The sequence below is a fragment of the Prionailurus viverrinus genome, chromosome B2 (genome assembly GCF_022837055.1).
Source record: "Prionailurus viverrinus isolate Anna chromosome B2, UM_Priviv_1.0, whole genome shotgun sequence".
NCBI lineage: Eukaryota > Metazoa > Chordata > Mammalia > Carnivora > Felidae > Prionailurus > Prionailurus viverrinus.
The window spans coordinates 68,223,520-68,237,716 of NC_062565.1; the positions used below are offsets into that span (position 1 = coordinate 68,223,520).

Below are 14,197 nucleotides of genomic sequence, written 5' to 3' on the forward strand. Positions count from 1 at the left end.
ACTACTCTTAGTAGTCATATTGTATTAAAACTCTAAAACTATTCTATTGTAGGATACTGTAAATAACGTATTATTGTTACTATGATCCAAGATTTTCAGTATAAAAAAGTTACATATAACTTTTTATATATAATATATATATATATATATATATATATATATGGCAAGCATATATATTAAACAAAAGCAAAGCTAAACCCTAAAATGTTAAATTTGTAATATTTTAAAAACTAAATTAAAACAAAGCAATCTCTTAGCCCATAAAAATAAAAGTATATCCAATTGAAGCTACAATCACATAGAAAAGAATTTTTCCAAGTAACTTTTAAAAATAAAATGTGATTGCATATCTCTACAGAAATATACCCTAAGGATGAAAAGAACTGCAAAATAAAAATAAAAAAAAGTATTTTCAGTAATCATATTGTAGACAATAGTGTTATTCTGACATTGTTATTCAGGATAAAGCCAATGACTATGCGATATGCTAATTCTTTCATTACTGGTGTCACTGAGAACCAAGGTTCTTGGCATGGAGGAAAAGAAATAAAAATGTAAGACAGAAGCTTTTAGTAAAAACCCTACAGTCTTAAATTTGAATTGGTTGTATTATTCAGGATATATTATTGGATGTACTATTCAGTATAATCGAGGATATAATTCTTCTTAAAAAGAAATTCCTAGCTCTCTCTACTGAAAAGGCCAGAAACAATGATTGTATCATTGGTAATGAGCATCCCTGGAGCTTAGACTATGTTAATCTAAATACCATTTCACTCTAAAAAAGGAGAAGTAGCTGGTTCCAGGTCTAGGGCAGAGACAATATAAAGCAAACTTGGAACCTCTTACACCACAAGGCAAGGAAATGCTCAAAGACTAGTGAGGGCATGTCTTGATTAGAAGAGGCTTCCATTAGCTAAATCTGGGATAATCTGAGCATCAAAGAAGACCAAAAACAGTAAAGGATTAAAATGTCAAGTTAAAAATAGAGTCCCTAATGGCACACAAAAGAAATAGAGAGGTAAAAGAGGTGGGGAGAATGTTGACAGGAAGAAAAACTCTTCTTGATAGAGGAATGACAGCTAATAATTATAAAGGAGTGAAAGAATTTTCTTAAACTAATCACTTTATCTTCCATAGCCTAATAACTGATTTAGGTGAGAATCATTAATGGATGATAAAACTATTGCTTAAAGGTTGATGGGAAACAGTATATTCACATGGTCTCTAAGTACCCTATGAAATACTTACTAATTTCAAAGAGAATATACCTTCAGAAAGGAGCCATCTGGCAGTCTGCCCTTAACCAAATGATTATATATTTTGCATCACCAGTAGGAAGACAAACTGACCTACTGAGCTTCCTGATGTCATGTAGTAAGTACACATCAACTATGATTCAGGCTCACCAGAAATATTTAATTTAAACCTAATCAAAAGGAAATCATAATACAAATTCATAATGTGAGACATTTACAATGTCATGAAAAACTAAACAAGGTAGAAGGAATGTTCTAGTTTAAAGAGACATGGCAACAAAATATGATGTATGAATCTTGATCATACCCAAAAAAGCAAAAACAGCTATAAAAGTTATTTTATGTACAGCTAGGGAGGGGCAGAGAGAGAGAATCCCAAGCAGGCTCTGAACCACCAGTACAGAGCCTGATGTGGAGCTCGAACTCACAAACTGTGAGATCATGACCTGAGTCGAAGTCAGACACTTAACTGACTGTGCCACACAGGTGCCCCCAAAATTGCATATCTAAATGAAAAGATTTTGAGTTAATAATGACCTTAGAAATCACCTAACTAAACCTCCTCAGTTTGTAGATGAGAAAACTGATTCAGAGATTCAGTGGCTTGTCCAAATTCAACAAATGTTTAGTGCAAAAGCTGTGAAATCTAAAGTATACAATCCATAGTGATTTCCATTAATCCATTTATTGAGCAACTCCTATATGCCAAGCAGTCCTACTTCCCATTTGAGATGAACCAAGAAGAACATACTAAATGAGGAAATGCATATATAACTCAATCATTACAAATTTCAAATTTAAATTTAAAATTGATTGAGCAAAGGAGAAGGCAGAAATGCTGGCTTTGAAGATGGAGGGGTTCATGAGCCAAGGCACATGGACAGCTACAGAAGCTTGGAACAGCCTCAGCTGATAGCCAGCTGGGAATGGTGACTGCTCCGATCCACACCTACAAGGAACTGAATTCTGCCAAGCATCTAAATGAGCAAGGTAAAGAATTCTTCCCTAGAGCTTCCAGAAAGGAATGCAACCTTAATGACACCTTGATTTTAGCTCAGTGAAACTCACAGTAGACATCTGACCTACAGAACTGTAAAATAATAAATTCGTATTGTTTTTTAAAAAAAAAATGGTTATGGGGCACCTGGGTGGCTCAGTCAGTTGGGCATCTGACTTCAGCTCAGGTCATGATCTTGCGGTTTGTGAGTTTGAGCCCCACGTCGGGCTCTGTGCTGACAGTTCAGAGCCTGCAGCCTGCTTCAGATTCTGTGTCTCCCTCTCTCTCTGCCCCTCTCCCGCTCACTGTCTGTCTCTCAAAAATAAATAAATATTAAAAAAAAAACTTTACAAAAAAAAAACCGGTCTATGAAAAATAGGGGCACCTGGGTGGCTCAGTCGGTTAAGCATCCTATTTTGGCTCAGGTCATGATCTCATGGTTTGTGAGTTTGAGTCCCATGTCGGGCTCTGTGCTGACAGCTCAGAGCCTGGATCCTGCTTCAGATTCTGTGTCTCCTCCATCTCTGCCCCCACTCGCACCCCTGCTCGCACTCTGTCTCTCTCTCTATCAAAAATAAATAAACATTAAAAAAAATTTTTTTAAACAATGGTTGGACAAAAATAGGAACCAGGGATTTGTTAGTTCATATAACTGGAAAGGGCAGGTGTGGAGACTTGAAACAGGTCTCAGGTACCACTGGAATAGAACTCAGATTATGTGTACTATTGCTCTTCATATTTTGGCTGTACCTCTCTTTGTATGAGGGTCTCTGTGTTTCTATTTAGAGACAGATTTCCTTCATGTCACAGAGGATGGATACAGCCATGGAAACTCCAGAACTACTACTCAGCTCAACAACATTAAAGAAAACAGAGGACCTCCCTTTTAGTGTCCATATGTAATATCACATAGAAGGTTACTGATTGTCCCAGATCAGATCATGTAAAAAAACAAACAAAACAAAACAAAACAAAAGACAAAAAACAAAACCTGGCCTGAGGGTCAGAACACTGTATTTGGCCAGATTTGGGTCACGTGCAACCCCACTGTCCACTAGTAAGCTGACACGTAACTGACAGCCCTATCACTCCTGCCTGCCTACAACAACCCCACCAACCACATGGAGCAAGATAAGGGCAGATTCCCTAAGATGAAGGTGAAAAGGAACACCAGGCAGACAAAAACAAAAGAAAGAGGTAATAACTACAGTGAGTAAACAACAGGAACAAATTATAAAGGTAAAAATGCATACGAACTATTCAGGAAGTAGTACAAATTCAGTTCTGGTAGGGTTCCAGGGAATAATGAGAGAAAAGGTACTTGGGGCTATATTGTGAAAGTTAGTAAAATAGTGAAACGCCAGGCAGAAGAAAGTGGTACCTATTAGGTAGAAAGTGGAGAGCCACCAGCTTTAAAAACAAACACACAATGGCATGTTTAATTTGGGTTGTGGGAAGATTATCAGTCATCAGTGTATAAAAGTGTAGTCCTAGGTCCACCAACATCAGAAATTATCTGGGTACTTTGTTAAAAATGCAAAATCCTGAGTCCTACCCAAATTTATCAAATGAGAATCTCTAAAGGTGGGTCACAGATAGCTGCATTAGAAATAAGAACCACAGGGACACCTGGGTGGCTCAGTTGGTTAAGCATCTGACTTTGGGTCAGGTCATGATCTCATGGTTCATGAGTTCAAGCCCCATGTCAGGCTCTGTGCTGACAGCTCAGAGCCTGGAACCTGCTTTAGATTCTGTGTCTCCCTCTCTCTCTGCCCCTCACTCACTCACACTCTGTCTCTGTCTCTCAAAAATAAATAAATGTTAAATTTTTTTTCTTTTTTAAAAAAGAAAGAAAGAAGCACCACAGGCATTATTTCTACATTCTAAAAGCTGAGAACAAATAGGGTAGAATTTTAATAAGAAAAATGTTTAACAGTATACATTTCCAAAATGTTTTAGATAATTAAATACCTCCCACTTAATCCTTATGCATTTTGTCTGTTACTACTAACTAGCAGAGTGATGGGTCAATAATTTAACTGCTCTGAGCCACAGCTACCCAGTCTGTGAAAAGTAAAATTTGGACTAATAATTAATCTCCTTTAACATTATAATACCATGATTTTTAAATCCTGTTTCTTGAAATATTTCTACATCCCTATGCAGTAAAAGGTTAATTCAGCAGGCTTGGGTTGTTACTCAACCCTGCCCATTCCAAAGAAAGGGCAATCCCTTGATGGCCCTGGAAAATTACTTCTGCCTTGGGATATCCTGCCAGATGAGAGGGTTTTTATATACCTCAGGCCTTGGGCCATGTTGCATCAGTTTGGCCTTTGTGAGGCTGGATCCCCACATAAAAATATTAATCCCCAATTGACTGATCCCAAAGAAAAATACTGGATACCAAGGCTCAGGAAAGTTTCCCTGGTTCACTACTTTGCACATGTCACACGTCATTGATGGGAAAAGAGCATCCAACTACAACTACAGTAAAAGACAACACCTAGAAGTTCATTCCTGGACTTCAGCCATGTGTATTTTCTCAATGCTGATTTTAATCTTCATCCTTCCACTGTAATAAACCATAGCCATGAATATAACAGCCTTTCTGAGTTCTGTGAGCCTTTCTAGCAAATCATCAAATCTGAGGTTGGTCTTGGAGACCCTTGACACAATCAGCATTTCAACATTACACTTTCAGTGTGGCTTCCAATTCAAGTAAGCTTAAATATTGTTTAAATAAAACATTCTGTATTAATTTTTCATTCTGCTGCCCTTCAACTTAATATCTATTAGAAATATATCCTAAAGAAATCATAATGAAATAAAGAAAGCCATATCTTAATTTAAAAGCTAATTGCAGTATAGTAGAAAATTGAAACAACCTAAAATTTAAATAATCTAGGTATGCTTTACTGAATGATAATATGTCCATTTAGTGGAATAGTTATTAAAATGGCTTTAAAATTTTTTTTAATGTTTATTTATCTTCAAGAGAGAGACAGACAGGGCGTGAATGGGGGAGGGGCAGAAAGAGAGGGAGACACAGAATTCAAAGGAGGCTCCAGGCTCTGAGCTGTCAGCACAGAGTCTGATGTGGGGCTTGAACCCATGAACCGTGAGATCATGACCTGAACCAAAGTTGGACACTCAACCGACTGAGTTACCCAGGTGCCCTAAAATGTTTAATTAAAGAACACAACTGTTTCCAAACCATGTATGCATATAGACAAAAACTAAAAGAGAACATGGACAAACAGGAGATTATTTACTGTAGTATTCAAAGATTTAAAAAAATTTTTTTAATGTTTATTTATTTTTGACAGAGAGAGACAGAGCATGAGCGGGGGAGGGGCAGAGAGAGAGGGAGACACAATCTGAGCAGGCTCCAGGCTCCGAGCTATCAGCACAGTGCCCGACATGGGGCTCGAACTCACAGACCGCAAGATCATGACCTGAGCCAAAGTCGGAGGCTCAACTGACTGAGCCACCCAGGCGCCCCTCAAACATTTTTTTACTGATTATTGTTGCTATAATAAAATTGTTTTTATAATAAGTAAATATTTTAAGTGCCAAATTATAAATGTAATTCTCTGGTTCATGGTACTAATTCAATATTCTTAATATGAATAATAAAAATCAAGATCACTGACACCATAAACCATCCACTAACTAAAATAGATATTGTAGGCTCTAGGTGGAACCCAAGTCCCTACACAGGATTAGGAAATAAGAGAGAGGGGCAACATGGAAAACATGTAGTGGAAAGGGATTGGTCACAGGGCCAAACCCACACATTGAGTACCGGCTTTACCTGCCTCTAGCTGTGAAGTCATGAGCAGTCTCCTTCACCTTGCAGAACCTGAGTTTCCTCATTTGTTAAATGGGAACAATAATAAAGGCTTTACAGAATTACTGCCACAATAAATGAGTAAAACACTTAATGCAGTGCCTGCACAAGAAAAAGCTAAATAAATGTTCAGTCTCTGCCTTCTCCCTCAATTCTACACTCAAAGATTGCAGATGTTAATCTATAAAGTTTTTTAAAGTGCTTTTCTCCTGTGACACCTACTTTCCATACCACATTAATTATGAAGGTATTTATTCTCATGGCATAAAGAATGGTGACCCAATAGATCTGAAGAGAAATCTTAATTTCTAGGTGATTGGTAACACATACACCACTTTTTTTTCACTTAGGTAAGTCAAAAATCCAATTTTGAAAATCAAATAATCTCATCTGAACCTGTTACTAATTTTCAAATCCAGAATAAAGCAACGTTAACACAACAAATATTTATCAGAGGCCATTAATGAGTCAAAAACAACAATAAAAATAGAAAAATAATGAAATAATAATAGGTAGGGATCTTACCACAGCCACTGTCACTGCTTTCCAAAAGCTTCTGGGCATTGTATTTTGCTAAGGAATTCAATAATGGAAATTTTTCAAAATTGTTTCTTTCTTTTTAAGTGCAAAACAGAAAATTGTGGTCAAATTGTCTTTCCATGGTTATTTCAAAAGCAAAATAAAATGATAGTGCACAAATATTTTCATGCAGTTTGCAAAGTTGCATAGTACATCCATCCAGTCTATCTGACATGTTACTCTATGTTTTTGTGTGGGAAGTAATGTCTCTTACCAAAGCATGCTTTATTTGGTCAAACAGAAGATTCAGAGAAAAACAAGTAAGGCAATCTTCATTTTCTTACAAGTGGGAGTCAAGTCTGCATTGAAGAAATATTTGTCATGCTCACCACATTTTTGTTATATACTTGTCTCACAGAGCCAGTGTACAACTTTGAAGAAAGAAGAATAACTGCTGTGTATAATGCTGGAAAAACACTCCCTGCTATCCAGCTTCCCTCCTACAGGATAGCCAGGCCAATCTTTCTGAAACATAACTTTGAATTCTGAATCTTGCTCAAAATTTCCAAAAGTCTTCCATTTGTCTTTTGCCTGACAGCCAGGCTGTCCAGCCCAACTTTAGTGATTGCTCCCACCAAAAGCCCCCCAATAACAAGGCCAAACTAGTCCACCTCTGTACTTTGCTCATCCTGCTACAACTGCTTAGAATGACTTTTGTCTAAATCCTAAGCATCTGTCAACACCCAGCTCAAGCCCTCTCTCATTCCTAAGATCTTTCCTAGTCCTTGTGGTTCACACATTAGCTTTGTCTGAATGCCCATAGCAGCTTTTGTATGAACTCTTCTTTTGGTATTTAATAAAATACTCTCTTGTACCCTTGCCATGTCTTTTTATGATTCGCCTTCTACTGCAGCTGTCGGAAATTGCAAGTGTATACCACTCCCTCCTTTGTTAATAAAATGTTTCCCCCACCTCCACCCGTGTGGACTTTGGGGTTTGACTTGCTTTGACCAATGAAATAGTTGGTATGTAACACTTCCAAACAGAAGCTTTTAAAGGAATTGCAATATTCCAAAAGTCTCCTACCTCCTATGCCCTCCACCTTCAGAAAAGCATGTTGTACATAAAGTTTTCCTTTAGTTTAGGTCCTAAAATAAGGAGATATGTGGAGGAAATTCAGCCTGCAGTTTGTAGAACAATCACAACATCCAACCAGTAGCTGACAGTATGGACCTGAACAAGAAATAAATATTTATTATTGTGAACTGCCGAGAATTTGAGATTGCTTATCACATAGTGAAAGACAACTGATATAATAACTATTATTTCTTAGGTACTATGTCCTATATCCACAATATCTCATCTAACCAACACAATAATCCTATGTGTTAGCATACTTTATTATCCCCATTTTACATATGAGAAAATGAGAATAAGAGAGATAAGGTAACTAATCCAAAACACACAATGCTGTAAAATTCTACAATCAGACACATTTAGCTTTGAAGTTAGATTACGTCACTTACTGAATATAGTATCATAGGCATAATATAATCTCACTGGAACTCAGTCACATATATAATAAAGATAATGCTTAAGTTCTCACTGTACTTCTAACGGCTGTTGGAAGGATTAAATTAAATAATGTGAATGACCAAATAATTTAATAAATTAGTGAGTTTTAATTTATGTCACCTCTAAATTAGGCCCTGAGTAGGTGTGGGTAGTTTAGGAAACACGTGTAACAAAGTGGGGGAAATGAGGTGGAGAATGAGAAAAGTGAATAAAATGATTAGGTTACTATTTGGGAAAATGGGCTCAATCCCACAAAGATAGGTATATGTGGAATATGTATCAGATAGTCAAATAAGTTCCTATCAGGCCCAGCCCTTTCACAAACAACAACAAACCCCAGACCGAAAAAAAAAAAAAAAAGCAAAGTCACTGGAAAGTGAACCAAAAAAGTGAACAAGTGGATTTTAGAAGAATCAAAACTTGGAAGAAGGATCAAAAGAGATGAGTTTCCCATCACTACAGATTTTATCCTGAGAGCAGGGTAACATTAGCACTAAACAGTGTGTCTAAAATCTAATACAAAACAGTCTTTCTGGCCTGAAAATCAGAGGATGGAATTTAGAGCAGCCACAGATCCTGGTAAGTTGGGAAAAATAAGTCAACCAGAAAGGAAGAGCCCTGAATTCCATTTATAAACTCTGCCCAAGTCTCTGAACCACACATGAATGGGGCAGAATCCAATACCTCAGCTAAGGACAAAAGGAATGAACAAAAACTTGAGCTGCTGCCCAAGAAAAAAGTGTTTAAATTTGGCCAGTTAATTTTCCACTTAAAAATATGATTAACAATCTTTGGAGAAATATAGAGTATTCACTACATAATATTCTACAATGTCCAAGATATAATCCAAAATTGCTCAATTTATAAAAAATCAGAGAAGTGTGGCCCATTTTCAACAGACAAGATTATTAACCAAGACCAATCCCAAAATGATCTAGATGTTCAAATTAGCAGACATGAATTTTAAAGCAGATTTTGTAGTTCTTCTCATTGAAATAAAAGAAAATATTCCTGTATTAATAAAAACAAAGAATCGCAGCATAAAAAATAGAAACTATTTTTAAAAGGAACCAGAAGAAAAATCATGAACTGATAAAAATGCACTTTTGAAAATAAAATCTCAATGAGCAGGTTTAACATCACATTGGATATAATAGAAGAAAGAATAAATGAACTTCAAGATAGGTCAATAGAAATTATCCAATCTGAAGGACAAAAATTTTTTTGTTTTATATTATCAAATCTCAAAACACTATGGGACAATAACAGAAGTCTAACATACATGAATCAGAATCCCCAAAGGAAAGCACAGAAAGAGAAGGGGAGAAAAAATATTTGAAATATAATAGCCAAAATCTTCCAAATTTAGTAAATGACAAAAATTTACAGATTCAAGATGCTCAACAGGAGAAATGCAAAGAAAACCACACCCGGACACATCATAGGCAAGCTGCTAAAAAGCAATGATAAAGAGAAAATTTTTAAAGCAGTCAGAAAAACAATGATACATTGCCAATAGGGGCATAACTTTGACTATGAACTGACTTCTCATCAGAAACTTATAGAGATCAGAAGACAGTAAAACAATGCTTAAAGTGCTGAAAGAAAAAAAAACTATCAATTCATAAGTCTATATCTTTTTTGATATACTTGAAAATGTCTTTCAAGTATAAAGTTAAAATAAAGATATTTTCATGTAACAGAAAACTGAAAGAACTGTACTACAAGAAATGCAAAAAAAAAAGTAAAACTAAATTTCTGTGGGCTAAAAAAAAGTGAAACCAGTGGAAACTCAAATCTTCAAGAAGAAATAAGGAGCTTCAGAAATGATTACTATAGATAAATATGAGACTATTTTTCTTCTTTTAAAACATAGGACTATTGGGACACCTGGGTGGCTCAGTCAGCTAAGCATCTGACTCTTGATTTCAGCTCAGGTCAAGTTCTCACGGTCATGAAAGGGAGCCCCACATCGGGCTCTGTGCTGACAATGCACAGCCTGCTTGGATTCTCTCTCTCCCTCTCTGTCTGCCCCTCCCCTCATGCTTTCTCTCTCTCTCAAAATAAATAAACATACATTAAAAAAATGACTCTCTTAAGCAAATATAATATTGTCTTGTGCAATTTATAATATATATAGATGTAAATCTTACAACATCTGTAGCATAAAAGATGGAAAAGGATCTATAAAGTTGCATGGATACTACATTTTTTTTTAAGTTTTAATTTATTTTCTTTGACAGAGAGAGACAGCAAGTGTGGTAGGGGCAGAAAGAGCAAGAAATAGAGAATCCCAAGCAGGCTCCATGCTGGAGCCCAATGTGGGGCTTGATCTCACAAACCATAAGATCATGACCTGAGCCAAAACCAGGAGTTGAATATTCAACCAACTGAGCCATCCAGGCACCCCGGTTTTGACACTTTTATGTCAAGCAGATACCTATATATCATGACCTATTTATATAATATATATATATATATATATATATACACACACACATATATACATATATAATATACATATATATATACATATACATATATAATGCAAAGAGGTCTAGCCAAAAAGTTGTTAAGAAAATACATTTTTTATACATTTTTTAGTGTTTATTTAAATTTTTTTATGTTTATTTTTGAGAGAGAGAGAGTGTGTGTGAGCAGGGGGAGGGCAGAGAGAGAGGTAAACACAAAATCTGAAGTGGGATCCAGTCTCTGAGCTGTCAGCATAGAGCCCGTCATGGGGCCCGAACTCACGAACAATGAGATCATGACCTGAGCTGAAGTCGGATGCTAAACCGACTGAGCCACCCAGGCATCCCTTTAATGTTTATTTATTTTTCAGAAAGAGAGAGAGTGAGAGACAGAATGCAAGTGGGGAGGGGCAGAAAGAAAAGCAGACACAGAATCTGAAGCAGGCTCCAGGTTCCAAGCTGTCAGCACAGAGCGTGATGCAGTTCTTGAACTCACAAGCTGTGAGATCATGACCTGAACTGAAGTTGGATGCTTAACCACCTGAACCACCCAGGAGCACTAAAATAAAATTTTTTTTAAATATTCAAATAATCAAAAAAAAGGCAGACAAGGAAGAACAGAGGAATAATAGGGAACACAAACAGAAAATAATAAAATAGCATCCCTAAGTCCAACCACATCAATAATTACATTAACTGTTAATGAACTAAATACTCCAATTAAAAGGCACAGATTGCTAAAATGAATAAAAAAGTAAGACCCAACAATCTTCTGTCTACAGGAGATACACATTAAATACAAAGGCACAGTTTGAAAGGAAATGGAAAGAAAAGATATGCCATACAAATAATAATCATGAGAAGGCTAGAGTGGCTATATTAATATTGGACAAAATAGACTTCAAAAAGCATCCCACCAGAAAACAAGGAAGGTAGAGTCACCTCTGCTTTCACTGGAACAAGCACTTTTGGTACAGAGGAAAGCGCTCAGAAAGAAAAACAGTGACAGACATAGTGTCAAAAACTGTGTGCTGCTGTAGGTGAATTTAGTTGGGCCAAGGGGATGTGAAGAAGCTATCAGTGGCATCTACTACAAAGTGAATCAATAAATCAATTAATAAATAGTGGTCTCATAGCCATTGCAGTATACAATGAGTTGTATAGAGACAGTGCTGTGGCAAGTGAGAGCCAGACAGGCACCTGGTGACTCTGTGCCTCACTGAGGAAAATAAACATGGACAGAGGAGATCCTTAGAAGCCAAGAGGCAACTGTCATCCTGTGCATTTTTTTTTATGAAATTTATTTTCAAATTGGTTTCCATACAACACCCAGTGCTCATCCCAACAGGTGTCCTCCTCAATGCCCATCATGTGCATTATTTATGCAAACTCTGGGGGGAGCACAAGAAGAAGAACCCAGATGCTTCAGTCAGCTTCTCAGAGTTTCTAAGAAGTGCTCAGAGAGGTGGAAGACTATGTCTGCTAAACAGAAAGAAAAGTTAAAGACATGAAAAAGGCAGACAAGGCCCATTACAAAAGAGAAATGAAAACTTATTACCCGCCCCCCTTACAGAGGAAACAAAAAAGAATTTCAAGGATCCCAAGGCACCCAAGAGGTCTCCTCTGGCCTTTTTCTTGTTTTGTTCTGAGAATCACCCAAAAATCAAAGGAGAACATCCTGGCCTATCCATTGGTGACATTGGTGACATTGCAAAGAGACTGGGAGAGATGTGGAATAATAACACTGCAACAGATGACGAGCAGCCTTACGAAAAGAAGGCTGCTAAGCTGAAGAAAACTATGGAAAAGATAGTGCTGCATACTGAGCTAAAGGAAAACCTGATGCAGCAGCAAAAATGGAAGTCATCAAGGCCAAAAAAAGTGAGAAGAAGAAAGAAAAGGAGAAAGACAAGGAAGATGAAGGAGATGAGGAGAAAGAAGATGAAGAAAATGCAGATGAAGAAGATGATGATGATGAATAAGTTGGTTCTAGTGCAGTTTTTTTTTTCTTGTCTACAAAACATTTAACCCCCTTGTACACAACTAATACCTTTTAAAGAAAAAAAATTGAAATGTAAGGCTGTGTAAGATTTGTTTTTAAACTGTACAGTGTCCTTTTTTGTATAGTTAACACACTACCAAGTGTGTCTTTAGGTAGCCCTGTTCTGGATGTATTTTCAGGAACCACTAACTTTGTCTGGTACAGTACAGGGGTTAAAATCGATATGGAAATTCATGGGGTGCCTGGGTGCCTCAGTCAGTTAAGCGTCTGACTTCAGCTCAGGTCACGATCTCGCGGTCCGTGAGTTTGAGCCCCGCGTGGGGCTCTGGGCTGATGGCTCAGAGCCTGGAGCCTGCTTCCGATTCTGTGTCTCCCTCTCTCTCTGCCCCTCCCCCGTTCATGCTCTGTCTCTGTCTCAAAAATAAATAAACGTAAAAAAAATTTTTTTTTAAAAAAATCGGTATGGAAATTTAAAGCAGGTTCTTACTGGTACATGGTAGAAACTACTTATGTAGGGGGATGGTAGTTTTTTGATCTTCAGTTGTCTCTGATGCAGCTTATGTGAAATAATTGTTGTTCTATTAACTGAATACCACTTTGTAATTACAAAAAAAAATGTTGCAGCTATTTAGTTGACATTCTGAATGTTTCTAAATAAATACAAATTTTTATTAAGAGAAAAATAATGGTCTCAGCAAAATAAGATAAACAGAAAACTTTTCTGCTACAAACATTTAGAAATAGTAGACAAATGTAATAAACATTTTTTAATGCACAGTCAAGTTCCACAAAAAAGGACCAGAAACAAAAAATCCAAGTGGCAATCAAATGACCTGATGCTACAGCTACAGGGAAGGGAAGGAAATTTGCAGGTGGACAAGAATAGATTTTACAACTCAGCAGGGTCTTGACTTAATTGATTGACAGAAAAAGTCGAGGTCCCATAGTTACAAGATGGTCTCCTTTCTACTAACAGACATTCTTGACCTCTCATTCATTCTTTAAAGCCCTACCCAATTGGGAAAAGATTCTGTGTCTGTCATGTTTCTTTCTATTATAAGCAATGAAAACTGAGTTGCGAATGGGGAAAAGTGAGCAAGGAGGAAGAGGGAATTCCTGACTATGTAAATGAGACTTAAGGCCTTCTTTCTGGATTCCACACTCAAATGATGTCAATATGACCTGTTCTTGATCCATCTCTCAACTTTTCTTTCCTGTATGTTGCTTTCTACATGGAGATTTATTCCACCTCATAGCAAGATGGCAATCAGCATCTCTAAGCTTACTGTTCTACTGCTTCTTGTCCAACAAGTAAGAAAGCTTCTTTTTCACTGTAGACAAACAAAACTTCTGACTGTTTAGTGTAAATGGGTGGCATGCCCATTCCTAAACCAATCACCTCAGAGATGTAATATTTTGGGGGAAGGGAGAATGCAATATTTTGATTTTCCAGTTAAATCATATTCCCACTCCTAGAACACAGGATGGAATCACCCACTTAAGCTATTGTAGGAGATACTTTGG

General features: G+C 36.9%; 1 pseudogene; it reads left to right on the top strand.

Annotated features, from left to right (window-relative positions):
• Positions 1–2,185: 2,185 nt before the first annotated feature.
• LOC125166456 (high mobility group protein B1-like) lies at positions 2,186–12,653 on the top strand (annotated as a pseudogene).
• The last annotated feature ends 1,544 nt before the right edge of the window (positions 12,654–14,197 follow it).